This window comes from Pyxicephalus adspersus, chromosome 3 (assembly GCF_032062135.1).
Source record: "Pyxicephalus adspersus chromosome 3, UCB_Pads_2.0, whole genome shotgun sequence".
Lineage (NCBI taxonomy): Eukaryota > Metazoa > Chordata > Amphibia > Anura > Pyxicephalidae > Pyxicephalus > Pyxicephalus adspersus.
In genome coordinates this window covers 150,006,664-150,024,946 of record NC_092860.1, presented here as the reverse complement: position 1 = coordinate 150,024,946, position 18,283 = coordinate 150,006,664, and positions in this window count along the sequence as shown.

Genomic DNA, 18,283 nt, shown 5'->3' with positions numbered 1-18,283 from the left:
TATTTTGGTTGTAGTGGATTGTTTTCCAAGATGGCTCATTGTATTGCGTTGAAAGGGTTTCCTTCAGCTTCCTTCAGCTCCAGGCTAAAATCTTCCTCCAGGAAGTGTTCCACCTACATGGTATTCCTTCCAGCATAGTCTCAGATCAAGGAGTTCAGTTCACATCTTGTTTTTGGAGGGCCCTGTGTCATCTGTTAGAGATTCAGCTGGACTTCTTTTCTGTCTACCATCCACAGTCCATTGGTCAGACTGAAAGTGTCAATCAGTGCCTGTAACATTTCTCCATCCCTATGTATCAGCCAGGCAGGAGTGAATTACTTCCTTGGGCACAGTTTGGCCAAACCAGCTGCATCAGCGAATCTACTGGTTTTCAGCCATTTTTTCCTGACCTATGGGTGTCACCCCAGAGTACCTCCTCCTGTTCCTTCTGGTTCAGAAGTTCCCGCCACCGCAGAAGTCAGAGCCAGCTTTCCTTGAAATCTGGGAAGATGATCAGAGGGCATTGCATAAATCCTCTCTTCGCCACAACAAATGGGCAGATAAAAAGAGGAGTCTTGCCACTAGATTTGCACCGAGAAATAAGGCCTGGTTGTCTACCAGGCATATACATCTTCAGGTCCAATCTCCCAAACTTTCTCCCTGTTTTATTGGACCCTTCTCTGTTTTATCGCAGATTAATCAGGTAACCTTTAAGTTGCAGACGCCCTCTAGTCGTCGGATTCCCAAATCTTTTCATGTGTCTCTCCTGAAGCCTCCCATTCTCAACTGTTATTCTCACAAATCTCCTCCTCCTGCTCCTGTCCAGGTGGATTCTGAGGAAGAGTTTGAAGTAGAGTCCATCATTGATTCTAGACCGCTTCGTGGCAAACTGCATTATCTGGTCCATTGGAGAGGCTATGGTCCAGAAGAATGATCTTGGGTATCTCATGCAGATCTTCATACCCCTCTGCTGGTGAAGGACTTTCATAAGCATTTTTGCAAGAAGCTGGGGGAAACCCTTCTCAGGAGGGGCCCTCAGAGAATCACAGATCAGCAGCACAGCTAATCTGGTACTTGTCGTTCACCAGATATATGTCAGATCAGCAGCAGTTTGTCTCCTTACCTTGCTTCAGGCTGCTCTGTCCAGGCCCTGGAGGTAGAGGCGTGATCTGTATTTAAAAAAATACGTTTTTAAAGTTTCAAGTTTGGTGCCTAGTACAAGTAAAAGTGTAATATGCATCTAAATCTCTGCAGCTAAGTAACGCTGACAAATCTTCTAAAGAAGTCTCTTTCAAAAGCAATACTAGAGGTGTGAATTTCTTGGCCTACTATGGCACTCAGTGATTTTTGTCAGGGTCTTCCCAGGCAGGTTGTACGGGTTCACCCAAGGCCCAGAGTCTAAGTAACACCTAGTCTTCACCAGGGCACCCCGCAAGCCTGAAGGCCAGTGGGAGTTTTGTTGCTGAGGGTCACCAGGTTGCGATCCTTGGGGTCACCCTACCTGAGGAGGAAAGGAGGAGTGGCCTCAGTGTGGAGACAGGTGGCAAGCAGCAAACAAGTTTGGTCAGAGTCCAGGCACAGGTCAGGGCAGGCGGCAAACAAACATAGACAGAGTCCAGGCACGGGTCAGAGCAGGCGGCAAACAAATGTAGTCAGAGTCCAGGCACGGGTCAGGGCAAGCAGGAAGCAGGCTTAGTCCAAGCCCAAGTCCAAGCACGGGTCAGGTCAGGAAATAAAAGAGGTAAAATACAGAGTAACAAGGTAGCTGGTACAAAGTCACAGCACCAGCCCTCATTACTGCTGAGACTAAACAGCCTCTGCCCCATTAAGGATCTCCTACTCCCTGTGCTCTGTCAGTGTGAGCAAGACTGGAAGTGCTGCATGCTCTGTCAGCCAGAGACAGAGAGTAAGTGCTGCACTTGGCAGCTCGAGAAGATACACAGGCACCGGATGCAGCAGGACGGTTTTTCAGGGACCGCTGTGGGACCTGACAGGTATTGTGACAAATTTTCTAACCAAGCTCTATATCACTCCAGGACAGTCATTGGATGGAATCTCAGCATGAACAAAATGAAGTGCCATTTTAATTTAGCTTATGTGCCAGCCTGTAAGTAAGTAACAAACTATTAAATATCACAATTAATATTTAATTGTTACCCAATAAAAATACAAATTCTTTTAATTAAATGTGGCCCTCTGTCTTGATGATACCCTTCCGAGTTGTTACCTTTTGGAGCTCCCTCCCCTCCAAAAATCAAAAATGTGCCTTAGAAAATCACAATTCCAATATACACACTGCAATATCCATTATAAAAAAGAAAATTGTAAAGAGAACTTTATTTGCTGTAATTGCAATGACCATAACGGCACGTTATTTCCTTTATAGTAAAATGTGCACTTAAAGCAGACCTATCAGGACAATATTTTACTTTATATAAAAGGGCAGCTAACCTTTTTAAAAAAAAAAAAAAAAAAATAATGGGAGACCTCTCTACTTGTGTCTTTACCACCACGGACTTAATGACCAAATGGGTAACCCAGAGCCTCTTGGGATACATATTTTATGTATCCCAGGAGGCTTCAGGATGCTCGATGCTCCTTCTGAACATGGGCACAAGGTCCTTTCCTCTAAAGAATTGGCAATCTTATGCATGTGCAGGCTCGAGATTGGGTGATATATTAGGAGGAATGTAGAAGAAGATGGAAGAAAATAACAATGCCCCGTGTCTAGTCTGCACTGGGACAGAGAAGAAAAATAGGAAAACCCATTCACATGGTAACAAACTAGGGATAAAACCAGTTAGGATTCAGTATTCTGTACATACAGGAAAGTTAGACTATTTGCACTGAAAAGAATGCTAAAAATCACTAAACAATCTTTTCTCTTTTTTTGTATTTGGATTAAGTTTTGTTTTCTACACACTAACCACACCATGTTTCCATCCAAGAAGAATTTTTCTTTTCTTTTCTCCTAGTTCACAGGATGAGGCATTGAAAACTGAAAATGTTGTCAATCGATATTGATTATTTGTGCTAACAATGAAACTGCATATTTTATAAAGTGAGGCCATTTCTCCTTTTTCATTAAAATGGACATAATCCCCAGCAGGATCTTGAAAGTAAACTCTTCTTAAAAAATGCTGAGGGAATAAAAGTATACACAACAATGCTGTAAGAAGGTACAAATTTACTAGTCGCCTATCATATTAGTAAATGCTATACAGGTAGTCCTCAGGTTAAGGACATTTGACTCCTAGGCATGAACGGGGCTTCCCTGCTCCCTCTTTGCAGGCTTGAAGCATTTGCATGACTTGCAGAAAAAATCTTTTGCTACACACAGCTGAGACTGAGCTCTTCTGCAAGCTTTTGTAACTCTTTAATGGTCAAGACAATCTCTACAGTTGTTTCTTTTTGCATATCAAAGCACATCTTGCTCCAGAAATTAATACATTTCTAGGATCCATATTTTTTTTCTTTGTTGATGATTAACTCACAGTCAGGATTTTATACAGTAACTGACACCACGCTGCCTAATAAAATGTTGAGACAAACATCTGCCCTAATTGCATTTAATCAAATAAAGTACCGGTTCTGACTTACATACAAATTCAACTTTCTGCATTCATGATATCTCAGTATAAAATATGATTTTTTTAAGGTATGCAGACACTTTAGATAGGAATTTTCAAATCTGAACCACATGTACAAATATTTTTACTCTTTTTCATAGGAGGTGATAAAATAAGGCTATGACTGCAGGCGAACTCCAGATGAACTCTCAATGGAGTTTCTCCATTAGGAGTTCATCTGAGTTCAGTTCCCACAGTCACCGGGCTGTACTTATCATTGATCATTGATAAGTACAGCCCATCATTGATAAGTACAGCCCAGGGAGCATGGGAATCTGGGGTCACAGCTGATTGGAGGCACGCGGGTGCTTCCAATCAGCTGTGACTGAGCTGTTTCTCTATTGAGAGATCATCTGAGTTCAGTTCCCACAGTCAACTGGCTGTACTTATCATTGATAAGTACAGCCCAGTGACCTTGCGAACCTGCCGTCACAGCTGATTGGAGACACGCAGGTGCCTCCAATAAGCTGTGACTGCAAGCGAACTCCAGATGAACTCTCAATAGAGATTCTCTATTGAGAGATCATCTGAGTTTGGCGAGAACACAACTTTGTGGTGAATCACAAGGCCCCTCTCGCTTACATCTACTGTAAGCGAGAAAGGCCCGATTCGCAGCGAGATCAAAATTAAAAATTTTGCTCGCTCATCCCCAGTGCATTGTACTGGGAGCCAAACCACAGCCTGGACTATTGGGTACCAGAGAAAGTTTTACTTTTATTCTACTTGACAAAAAGAACTCACAAAATATGAGAAACTGGCAAATTACCAAGAATGGGAAAACCTTTTTTTGACTGATCACATATTGAAATTTAAGTATTTACATGGTTACATGCTGACATTTATTTTTCCATTGTGGTGTAAAAATCTACCTTTTTGTTTTATAAAATTAAAGAAACCATTGTTAATGATTTTGCACAAAAACCTGTCAAAATATGGGAGAATTGGTAAATTTTTATATTAACTATGGGGGGAACTTTTTTTTAATAATCACTTTTTCACACAATTAGAGAACAACAGATCTATCTGAACTATATATAGAATCTAATTTTATGGTAATTTGTTCAAATACCTTTTGCAAATGTTTATGATATCTCAACAAGTTGCCTCTAGGTAACGTACACAAGTATAACTGAATTTCATGTAGAGAATGTGCCATGGCATACACAGCTTGATACACCTGGTAAGTGGTTCCAAATTTAGTGGTGTAGTACAAATAATTGCCCAATTCACTTATCTGTGTAGTATTGCTGCACTGATGCAGGTTGATGCCATAAATAGTTTTTATTATAAAATTTAACAAACGGTTTGATGTTAAGCAATTAGAATAAAGCCCAAGTATATGCTGTAAAATAAGGTCGTTTGGTCGATTAGCAGGGTTGATATTGTCAAGAAATGTCTTCAAATTTGGTATCTTTTTCTTTATTGGTAAAAATACCAAACTTCCATGGAAAGAGCTTTTATATTTTGAAGATAACATAACTTGAGTTGTAGGACCTGCTGACAAAATGAATGTTTTGTCATTATGATCGCCACATTTTTGTCCAATAAAACGTATAATTGAGAATGAGATAGAACAGAGCACAACAATTTTTGCAGTTGATTTATTAAAAATCTCAATCTTCTCATACAGTAGTTTCCATTTTGTTCCTTCAGTCCCTTCTGAAGCTATAGGGAGAACAAACTCAATGCAGATATCATAAAGGGCAGCTGCTTTCGTCAGCTCTTGACTTTGTTTCTCACCGGCATCATCCTTAGATACAATGACACCAATCCACGTCCAACCAAAGTGTTTGATTAATTTAACAACTGCCAACATCTGAACCTGATTACTAGGAACAGTGTAAAAGAGGGATGGAAACATGTGCTTGTTGGCTGAAACAGAATCTGCTGAACCATAGCTGATCTAAATAATTAAACAAGTAGAAAGCTAAGTCTCTAGTTGATAGACATTGATGCATACTTAAGCATAATTCCAAGAATAAATAAAATAATTGAATAAATGCATAAAACTCTAATACAGTTTCCTAACTTTTCTTTGTAACATGGCCAATGAGATGCAGAATTCTGTGAGAAGCAAATGCAACCATTTTACTAACAAATGAAAAAAACAAATTATTTTTTCACTTGCTTGGAACAGAGCCAACGAAACACAATACTTACAGCGTTTGATTGACTTAGTTTAAAGTCAGTGCAATTTGCAAAAAAATTGTATGTGATTTGCATTAAAGCAAATATTTTGCATAGCATGGTAATCATCTCCAAATGAGATTCTTTATTCAGCTTTAATCTCAGTAATGCTTAACTATACATTTCAGGTAAGGTAAGTTTAAAATCACAAGAAACAATAATAAAAAAGAATTTTCATTTGTACACATCTATTTTGGTAAAATGATGGTAATTTTTTATGGTTTTAACGGTGGAACTGTCACATGCTGCTTCGCTGTTTATTATTTTCCTACTTCTCTCTCCCTCTTATATCAAGTCAAATGTAAATATTTTATTTGCTGTGCAGCATTCTCTCTCATCCTTATTCTTCAAATTAGAATCCTTATTCTCATGTAGGCAAGAGTGATATAGTCTTCTGGGATATGACATCAAACATCATAGAAGACTGCAAGGAGTCATGCCAACCAGCAACTTATTGAAGTTTACTTTGCAACTTCAAGTTCACAGCTTTTTTAAAGCTATATTTAATCATTGTTTTTCTTATGTCTTCCAAAAAAGTAAAACATTTCCTGCAAGTATCACTGGATGATACCACAACCAATCAGATGTTTAAGGTTCACATATATTTTCTTGTTGTGACCCCCCCGCCATTCCAGATAAGGTTAACAGCGGCCCGTTTTTTCACCTGGGATTCCTGGTGATATTACCATAGCCACTAATTGACAATTTGTAAGGAACTTACCCGTCCTGCGAGCCACAGAGGGAGACGCCGCTGTAGCAGGCAGCATGGCCGAGGCTGCTGCTCTGCGCACAGCTTGTCTCTCTCTGCAGGCGGAGGGATCCGTCCTGGCCAAACTACTGTTCAGCCAGGCAGCATCCCTTGCATCCCTTCGGATGTGGTTACTGAAACTCCTGCTCTCAGCACTCCTTTGCATGTGCAAAGTAGTGCACGTCCTAGGGGTGCTGTGGGAAGAGGTGCGCGTGCTACTATGCGTCCCTCTTGTACCCCCCGAGGGTGTGGCACTCGGCTGCCTGGCCCTGGAGCGGGACATAGTTAGTTTGAATTCCCTACGGCCAATCGGCCGCAGGGGATTCACTTAGTCTCCTATCAGACGGCCCCAGGTGGCGCAAGGTCATTGGTCACTCTGGCCATTTAAGGAGAGCCTGTCCTGTACACCATTGCCCGCTATAAGCCTCTTACAGTGTGCTTGGGTGCGTCGTTGTGTTGGTTTATGTTTATCTGCTTTTGTCATCTCCATAGTGACCTGGTCTGAAGTTGACTCTGCTTGAACTCCGCCTGCCCTGACCTCGGATTGTTAATGACCATTCTGCCTGCTGCCTGCCCTGACCTCGGATTGGTATTGACCTGTCTTTCCCTTACCCTCTTGTACTTCGCTTGTTTGGACCTAACCCTTGTCGTGCTTTATGACATTGAATAAAGCCTGATTGAAGGATATCTGGAGTTGGTCGTGGTTTGTGTGCCCAGGCGCATTACACAATTCAGTTCAATTAACAGTAACATGAGTTCAGCTATCAACGTTGGCTTGACTGATGTGGATTTTCAATGCTTCATGATGTTACTGCCAAAAATAAAGATATTGTGTATAAAGGGGAAACATGCTTGCATCTGTCCCTTTCCTAGCCACTCAGAACAGATCTAGTTTGAATATTAGGGAGGCTTTCATCCATTTGTTTTGTTGTGGTTCCATTGTTGTTCAGCAGACAATTACAGAATCTAAAGATCCTGCAATATCAACATAGGGCTTTTCTGAACTAATAATGTAGCACCTGGGATCTACCATTAGGCAGCTGAAGTTGGCAGTAGGGGGTACATCTTGGAGATTTTGCACAGGTGAACTTGGCAGGACCTAGAGATGTTCTAGGTTAAAGGTGACAGCAAGAAAAGGTGCCTGAGGAGTGGGCCAAACTCGTGTGTTAATTACAGATGCCAGTGGTAGATTTTAAAGAAGAAACTCAAAGCTGAAGCATGGAAAGGTGTCAGCTATCAATGATCAAATGGCCAACAGGACAGGTAGATTTATGAATCATCTACGTACAGATGGTATTGTAAGCCAAAAGTAGATATTAGTTTGCCAAGTAAAGAAGTGTACAGAGAAATGAGAACTAGTCCTTGGACTGATGCTTGGAAAACACCAAGAGGGAGCAGAGTGGGAGAAAAGGAGTTACCATTAAAAGAGTTTTTGAAAGAACCGGCAGATATATAGAAAGCATACCAAAAAAGCAGAATGTCACTGATACTAATAGAAATCAAGATCTTAAGTAGGATAGACAATGTCATACTGTATGTTGAGGAAGTATCTAGGAAAAGGAGGAAAGTAAAGTGTCTTGTGGGATGAGCAGGTCATTGGCCACCTTTGTAAAGACTGAGCAATGAGCAGCTGGAAAGCCAGATTAAAGTTGGTCAAGTAAAGAGTTGACTTTCATATAGTTGGTTAGTGTTTTGTGGACAAAGTGTGGACAAAGATGTTTGGAGGCATATGGGTTAAAGCAGATTGGATTAATGATGGTTAGTAGGGAAGGGTCTAGAACTAGAACTTCAGAACTGAAAGGACAATTGCAATGTTTGAAGGGGAACATGTCAGTGGATATGATGAGGTTAAAAGGGTCTAAGGTGGAGGAATGGACCTGGAGAGGAATAGAGGGAAATAAGTCAAATGGACAGGTGGTGGAGGGTGATTACAGAAGAGAGGAAACCCAGTTGAAACTAATAGGGCTGAAGGAGGTTAGGGGGGGTTTATGGTTGAATGTTATGGATGGCATTGGAGTAGTACAGTGGGCTAAGAAATCTCTTCTGATTTTAATGATTTTATCTTTAAAGTATATGGCTATGCTTTGGCCAGGTAATGTAATCAAATGGGGAGGAGGCGTAAGCTTTATGAGGAAGTCTATTGAGGAAAAAGTGCCAAAGTGGGTTTAATACTTTTGAGAATGGACAATAGAGAAGGATTTTTGCTTGCCAACAGTAAAAGGAATGGTCAGGTGTTGTGACCTAGCATTGTAATGAAATAATTTGCTAAAAAGGCCAGATTTCTCACTTTTTGTTATGCTAGATTGGGCATTTTTTGGTAGATACTTAGTGGGATTGTTGTGCCATGGTAGGGGGTTACTGAAAAAAAGTTTACAGTAACAAATTTTTCTTGAGGCAAAAATAGAGTATGGTTATACTGAGGGGAATCTTGGTCTAGAGATGCGATTTTCGAAAGAGTGGGAGATAGTGAATTAAAGTATTTTGACAATAGGGTGTAGTTGAAGTTACATGGATAACTGGAAACAGCAAGAATCAGTGTGTGCCCAGCAATGTGTGTTTGGTTATTTATATTCTGTGGTAACCCAAAGGAGGTTTGCTGTGCTGTGGTCAACTATTGCAGCATTAAATTCACAAAGGATAAGAGAGGACATGTCATGGAGAAGAATGTGTGGGAACCAGGAGTTGTCAAAAACTGGGGGATTGAGCAAGGGGATACTTAGAAGGAAACTGCAATAAGGGCAAAGGGACAAAAAGATAGACAGGGTGTATTTCAAATGAGATGAAAATGAGAAAGGGTGAGTCCTTAAATTAAATGCTGTATCCTCTCCATGTATCTAAATAAAAAAAACAGCAAAATCAAGTAATTTATACATTGACCCTCTTAATGTTTGTCCATTGAAATAACCTGTCTGTGTTTGTGTTCATCTCCTAGGGGTCAATCAAGCTAGCTTCAGAACATTCATAATTTGTGAAATTTTATCTGATATATAAATAACTTTATGTAGTACAATATATATTTTACCTGGGTATAACCATATACATTTAAGATTTGAAAAATATGTAATGAATTTTTTGAGGTTTGATCTCCGATAAAACCAGTTAATTTGCCATGGTCTTGACAGGAGTAATTAGGAATGGTCTCGCCAGACCCAGATAATATCCGTAAGACACTTTCTACAGCTTTACTCACATCATTACAGGAATCCTGTGCAAGATAACCCAGAGTCACATTGGGTAAAATATTTGGATTCTGATTTATTTCATTTATAGCAAAAATGAAAGCCATAATGTGTCTGTAGTGACCAGGCAAAGGGCTATAATATAAAAAAAACAACAAATATTTCAATGGAAACTAATATACGGAAACAAAAACAATTGAACCATAAGAAAAAAAACACTTACACCTGTGACAAATAAAAAACTGTACACACTTTGAATGTCAAAAATGTCTTAAACCTCTTTTCTTCCCGTGATGTCTACCACACATGCCCCACCTCACTGGACCTTCATTTATGGTTCCTCCTGACCTGACACTAGTCGTTGTGGCCTTTGGCTCCCATGGGAGGGTGATAGAGTCTTGGACCAGAACGATTGGTGTCACAATGGCTAGTTTGATGATATCTATTCCCTGATGTCCTCTAAAGAATATGAACACTTCCAGATTCAGAGCTGTTAGTTTATGCATGGTGTAGCCAGGGGTACAGTTGCTCAATCAAACAGCTACAGCAAAGGCGACGGTAGGACCCCCTGGTCTTTAAATAAAATGGAAAATATATAATAAAACAAATGAAAAGAAAACTATATAATCACATACATATATTAATTTTAATATTATTATGACCTTTAATTTATAAAGCAACAACATGGTATGCTGTGGTATACAGTCTGCTCAAATGATTAAAAATGATCAGCCAAATGCCTATTAGATATTGATTTGCACACCAATTAAAAAGTAAATATTCTAGGACAATTTTTACAGCCAATGAACAATACAGTATGTTGAAAGCACTCTCATTATCAATGTCATCATTTATGTGTGAACAATTTTTAGGCTTGACATGTTCAATATGTGTGCGAATGGAGGGATTGGTTGATTTAGAAAGAATTGTCTTTTGTAGCAGCAGCTTCCAAGACATTGACACTATGGCCCTGATTTCCTAAAGCTCTCCAAGGCTTGAGAGAATACACTTTCAGAGGTGAAGCTGGGTGATCCAGAAAACATGGAAAGGATTTTTGTCCTGCTTTATTTTCCTTTGCAACAGAATGGATAAATGTTTCTGCAGTAATTGACAACATATTGATCTTGTTTAAAATTACCGCTTCTTTTCCCAAAAGTTTAACAAATGGAACATGAATCAATGTGAGCAAAGCCTAACCATAAAGATGATAGAAAAATACATAAAATACTTACTATAAACAACGATAATAGAAGCTTTCTCTACTGTAATATTGATGAACATTGAATATTCCACCAATAATAATGTCACCATTCTGGAATTGATCCATATTTAAAAGAGGGAAAATTTTCTTGATAAAACATTGGGGATCTGTGCTCAGCTTGTGATTGTGTGTTAGTAGTAAAGCACTAAAACATGCCATTGTTTTATAAAATAAAGATTTCCCAAGCATTTTCAGTAATAGCACCATTTAAAACATAAAATAATACATTTGTAGTGAAACTTGCTTGACAAAGAGCAAAGCTGCAGTAGGCTGCATTAGCTGAGAGACGTTATATAGTTTGCAGGGCGCTGATGAGATATTAGCTGAATATTATAATTAGACTGTCTATGCTGAAATACTGTTCAATATTAAAAAATAATCTTTCTTGTTATTTACTTTTAGCCTGTTTATTAAAAAAAACTTTTACTAAACGAATATGTCTTCTTACTGTTAAATTAGTTAACCCATGCAGTTAAACAGCAATATACCATATACATACATATATATATATATATATATATATATATATATATATATTAATAATAATAATAATAATAATAAAGGCAATTGTTCCCACATTTTCAGTTCTATCTGTATTTTGGCTATTAAGGGCAGGTAATTTATTGTGTACAAAGAAGATGGTGATCGGCCAATACGCAGTCCAAGATACACTATAGAGTGTGATGCCACTTTAAACGGCACATGAGCTCTCCAGCTTTCTATCATTTCCATAGATCTGGCCAGAGACAGTATCTCACTTTTTTCAAAATTTATTTTGAGCCCTGAAAAACTTTCATAAATGCTAAAAACCTGTTGAATAGTATGACTGTCATACCTGGGGTTAGAGGTGAAGATCAATATATCGTCAAAAAAAGGGGATCGTAATTCGCTATCATGAACTTCTATGCCGTGCAAAAGAGGGGTAGTATCTAGATGTCTGACTAGTGGTTGTAGCGCAAGGTTAAACAAAAGGGGGGACAGGGGACACCCCTGTCTAGTTCCCCTATGGAGGGAGATGGTGGTAGACAGAAATCCAGGCGTGTGTATATTTGCTATTGGAGAAGCATACATGGCCTCCAGCAATTTAAGGAATGGACCCTGGAATCCAATATGTTTGAGTACCGCAAACAGCCATGGTATGTCAACTGTATCAAACGCTTTATGTGCATCTATTGTGACAATAGCTAAATCTAGGTCAGGGTGACGTTTCGCTTTTTCCAGCGCCACCAATACTTTTCTAATATTAGTCACCGCAGCTCTACCCTGGACAAAACCCACTTGTGAAGGGGAAAAAAGAGATGGTAATATTTGAGCCAATCCATCCGCAAGAATTTTGGACAGAATTTTTGCATCGATATTCACCAGAGAAATAGGGCGGTATGACTCTGGATCACATGGATTTTTGTCTTTCTTCAAGAGAAGCTTTATATATGCTTCTTGTCCAGACCGAAAGTACACACCTGTATCCCAAAGAGTAGAGTACAGTGCATGTAAATCATCCACCACCTCCTCCCCCAAAAATTTGAAAAACTCAGCGGTAAACCCGTCAGGACCTGGGGCTTTTCCATTTTTCAAACTGTTAATAGTTCTCAAAATCTGTTCCTTAGTAATAGGAGCATTCAGAGTATCTATGTCGGTTTGTTGTAAGTAAGGTAGATAAACTGTAGATAAAAACGTTGCCCCGGCCTGAACATCCATTTCTGGCGAGGAATATAGTTTTTGGAAATATTGAGCTAAGCAATGGTTCACTTCCTTGGGCAAAGTAATCATCTCACCCGTGGAGGAACGCAGCTTTGGAATATATGTTGGTTTATAGCCCGTACGTACCAATTTAGCTAGCATTTTGCCCGATTTATTTCCATACTTATGGTATTCCAGAGATTTATATTTACTCTTCAGCTGCTCATATTGGTTAAGCCAAGAATCAAAGTTACATTTGGATTCATACCACATTTGCTTAGTGCTCGGGGTGGAGTTGTCAGTTAGCGTCTGTTGCGCTGTCCTAAGCTTTTGTTGTGCTGATAGAAAGTGAGATCTGAGTGTCTCTTTTTTTCTTTTTGTCATAAAGGAGATAATTCTGCCTCTCAGGTAGGCCTTACCAGCTTCCCAAAATAGTATCGGCTCATTTCTATGGGCTGCATTATGCTGGGCGTATTCAAGCCATGCGGATGTCAATACTCCCTGAAATTCAGGATCTTTGATCAAATAGGACGGGAAGCGCCAAGGGACATAATCCCCTCTAGGGTATTGATCTCTTACTACAATAGAGATTGGAGAATGATCCGAAATAACCATGGTATGTATTTCTGGTGAGTCAATTCTGTATAATAGCGTCTGTACAAAACAGATAATCCAGGCGAGACAAATGTATATTGTCGCTCTAGGGCATGGTACTGACGCCAAATGTCATTTAAAGACATAGCATGGACAAAGTCAGCTAAGACTGAATGAGGTGTGTTTTTCACACTGCATACACCCGGGCCAGAGCTCCTGTCTTCAGGGTGCACCATGACCGAATTAAAATCACCTCCCGATATTTTGCAAGGAGTGGGGTCTTGAGCCAACCAGCTGGACACTTCCTGAAAGAAGGCCGGCGGAGGCGAATTTGGTGCATATATATTATATATAGATATATCACAATCATGAAGTTGTATAATTACTTTCAAAATACGTCCAGCAGAATCACTTTGCACCGTTTTCACCTTGCCTGGAAAAGACCTATGGATCAAAGTCAGCGCCCCAGCTTTCCGATCTGCAGACGGGGTACCATACACTTCCCCAACCCATAATTTCTTCATTCTATAAAAATCAATGTCTCCTAAATGTGTTTCCTGTAACAGCACAATATCTGTCTTCAGCCTCTTTAGGTGACGGAGTACAGACATGCGCTTGTTAGGGGAACGCAACCCCTTAACATTCCATGAAATTATCCGCATATAATGTAGATAAAGGATTTATGTACACATCGACTAAACCGTTTGCAATAGAACAGCAACATGGCAAATACAAAGAGTGAGTGGGGTGGTGACACATAGTCACACCCTTCAATTTCGATGGTAAATGATACACCCAGATTACAATGACAATAAAAGATAATCCAATCAGAAAGAGCATTATACATATTATGGCTGTGTGACCATACAAACTGAGTGTTTCCAAAACTAGGAAGAAAAAAACAAAAGGGGACAGACAAGACATCATAAGGGGGAAAACAGACATAATATAAGGATGTCCTTCCTTTTTTCCTCGCAGAGCAATAACAACCGAACCAAGTCAGTAACATTGGTAAAAGCAATGCACTATCATCAGTGGCGGCTCACACCTCGTTTAGTGGGAATCTTAGTGGTATAGTTTCAAAAAGAAACATAATATTCAAAAAAGGCACTTTAAAATAGGGTATAGATTTTTCCAAGATCATCTCGCCTTGGGCAGTGGCTCAGAACGGGGGGTGTCACGGATCCTCTTAGTGGACGATGGCCCCAGGCGCCTGGATGATTTTGGAGAATACACTGGAAGCAATGAACGTTCCGTTGAACGTAGTGGGGAGAAAGAGGATGTATCTGATGGAGTGGAGGGTTGATCAGACAGTAAGGTATGCACCAAACCCTCTGCCTCCTCAGCCGAGGTAAGAGAATACTTGCGCCACTGATCATCAGAAAAGTGGAGAACCACTGGGTAAACCAGTGGAAAGCGCATTTTGTGGCGATATAATGTGGAACAGACTTGTTGAAAACTGCGCCTTTTGTGGGATACTTCTGCAGAGTAGTCTGCAAATATGAGCAAGGAGGCGCCTTCCAAGTGCAGAGTGCGTTGGTTGCGGAAAGCTTGCAGTATGCGGGTTCTATCGGTGTAATGAGAGTACGCCACCAGTACTGGTCGAGGTTTGGACAGTTCTTTGCGAACCGCACCCAGTCTATGAGCACGTTCAACCTTACAGGAGAGTTGAAGACCCAGTAACTGTGGTATCACCGTAGAGCATATTTCAACTAACTGTGACGGTTTGACATTCTCTGAAAGGCCTACAACTCGCAGGTTATTGCGCCTGGATCTGTTTTCCAGGTCTTCTATTTTATCTTGTAATGCTTGCGCTTTATTTTCCAGCACTGAAAGAATAGCTCTGGCGGAAGTAACATCATCCTCAACCAGTGTGATCCGCTGTTCAGCGTTATCTAATCTTTGTGACTGCTCCTTTAAATCTTTCCTCAAGGATAGTATTCCCTTTTGTACTGCAGTATCAATAGCCTCCTGCAATGTAGGCTTAAGTAATGCTGCCACTGCATCAGCTATTTGTGTAGGCTGGGAGAGATCAGAAAAATCAGCAGGGTGTACCTGTGAAGAGACAGCGGTGGATGCACGTGCTGAAGAAAACGCGGCGGCCATTTTGGAAGGAGTGGCCTTGATCTTATTTTTCTTAACCATGGATTCCTGGCTTGCAGACACGGAGGAGCGCTCTATGAATCGGTCCATCCAGGCCTCCGGTAAGCTGAAGCGCCACTGCGTGCAGGAGAGGAACAATTGTGCCGGTTTTCTATCGCGGGATCCCGGAGGTGAGTGGAGCCGCTTTTCACATGCTGCCGGCTCGCGAGGCGCCGGAACCTGGAAGTTTGGCCATTCATTTTAAAATAATCAGTATTTTTTTTTTTTTTGCAATTTTCCAAGATCCTTTATGTAAGCGGTAGTTTAGGTAAAAGAGTCAGGGTGGAGATAGAACCATTGCAGGTTCTGCTTCCCAGAAAAGTTATCTGAAAAGATTAAGGGGGAACGTTTAATATTCTTGCATTTAAGGAGAATTCACAATAAGCAAACATAAAACCACAACTGGTAAGCATAAATTAGAAAACATCACGGAGTGAGAAAATAGTAATAGTTATAGTGGGTATAATATAGGTAATGACAATCTCAGACTTTTTTCACACCAGCAACCGTGCAGCAGAGATCTGTGAAAGCTTCAAATTTTTAAACTTTTTTTTTTCTGATCTTTTTTCTCTGTAAATCAATAATTGCTGTTGTTCCTAGCTACAACACTTCACTATGCATCTAAAAATTCTGACATGCCTATCACTAGGAGCTGCTATAGATTCCAGACAAAAAAAAACAATAAAAACAACAACTGTGGTTACTTTAAAAACTTAGAATGACTTGGACCCACCCCTTGAGTAGCAATGCTGCAGAAGTGAAAGGACCATGACTGATGAATCTCACGATAGTACAAGTGAAACTATCTCAGAGGCAGGAATACTGTCGGGGAACAGAACAGTGAACTGAGAACCTCTGAGAGAGTGGTCAAGAGTTCTGCTGGTGCCCTCCACCCTTTTGCTACCATAATCTAAAGTTTGCTGAATTCTGGATCCATATACAAGAGGTTTGAGTCAGGAATCCATTAGTGGCTGCTGTTCTCTTATAAGGTCTCCTTCCATTGCCAGGCTTATCTTAACCTGGTGATGACATATACAAACACAACAATAGTCAATTTTAACAAAGTGCAAACTTTAATGGCAACAACGGGAAAAACTTTCCAGAGGGAGGGTTTACAAAATTCTGAGCATGTGGCTATTCAGTAGACATCTCACAGTATGATAATGACAATATGCTTGTCACTGTGAAAACAAGGCCAGCAGTCAACTTGCCATGGTTGCAATGATGAGAAGGATGAGGTAAGATGTGGATGATGCTCCTTCATGGGAACACCAATGAACTAAAGCTGCATACAAATAAATGGGTAGAGAAGAAAGAAAGAGGTTTGAGGTTCAGGGGTTTTTCACGCAATGGCCCTGATTTATGAAAGCTCTCCAGGCTGGGGATAATACACTTTCAGAAGTGAAGCTGGGTGATCCACCAAACCTGGAATGGATCTGGTCCAGGATTCAAAACATTTGCTAGCAAATATCAAATAATTTTGAAAAATCCAGTCCATGTTTTGTGGATCACCCAGCTTCACTTCTGAAAGTGTATTATCCCCAGCCTGGAGAGCTTTCATAAATCAGGGCCAATAGGTGAAGTGTATTGATTGGTTATTTCATACATAACCTATCAAATACACATTAACATATAAAATTACTTCATATTCCGTCCTGTTAATATTTCAGAACACAGAATAATTGTACACACTATACATAGTGAATTTCATTAAGAAATTATAAAGGTAACCGTATAAACATTGAGTAGACCGTGCCATGGCGCGCAATGATCCGACGCGTTTAGCCACGTTGGGCTTCCTCAGGGATAGATATTAATGCGTGGTTGACGGTCCAATGCGGTCCACGCTTCTTCTCAGGACCCATCGCCTCCTCCTGCTGCTGCCGGCTGTTAGTGCTTCATTCACAAAAATTGTAATACACACTTTTGGGTGGCATTGACGATGCACTACACCAAGATCTCCATCACACTTACCAATGCGGTCTCCCTGGCAGTAGCTGACCAGAGGCCACACACTGCTACTGCTTTCGCTGACCCACGCTCCGTCTCTGGTCCTCCATCCTTGTGCCTAATGTCACTGCGCTACTTTTCCAAAATTTTATGGATGGCATTCCTAACACGTCATCCAGATCATAAAGCCAGCCAGCAACTATTATTAACCACCCGACTGATAAGCCCGACCTTGGTACGGGCTAAAAAAAGTTACTATTTTCGATAACCCCGAACTTTTCTCCCTATGATTTTAATATAGGGAGAAAAGTTAGGGTTATCGAAAATAACTTTTTTTTAGCCCGTACCAAGGTCGGGCTTATTCTGTTCCGCCGGCCGGCATCTTCTGTTCTGCTGAGAAGAACAAGATGCCGGCCAGCGGAGAACAAGATGCCCGGCCGGCTTCTTTCCTGGTCCCTGCTGATCGTCCCGCTGATCGTCCCACTTCGTTCTCCTTTCAGCGTCGGGTGCCTTCTAAGACAAGAAGCCGGCCGGCGGAGAAAAAAAAAGCCGGCCGGCTTCAGTCTGCGTGCGTGATGACGTCGCCGCGTGTGCGGGAAATTCAAATTGAAACTCATTCATTCATTTTGTATTGGATTGAATATAAACTCCTGTATCCAATCCAATACAAAATAATTAAAAATAAATACAAAGTGTCTAATTAGTAAATTCAAACATTTTGTATTGGACTGGATACAGGAGTTTGTATTCAATCCAATACATAATGAGAGTGTAAGGAACTTACCCGCCCTGCAAGCCTGCGGTGTCCCTGGGGTTCCCAGCCACAGAGGGAGACCCCTCAGTAGCAAGCAGCATAACCAAGGCTGCTCCTCTGCTCACAGCTTGTCTGTCTCTGCAGGCGGAGGGATCCGCCCTGGACTAATTACTGATCAGC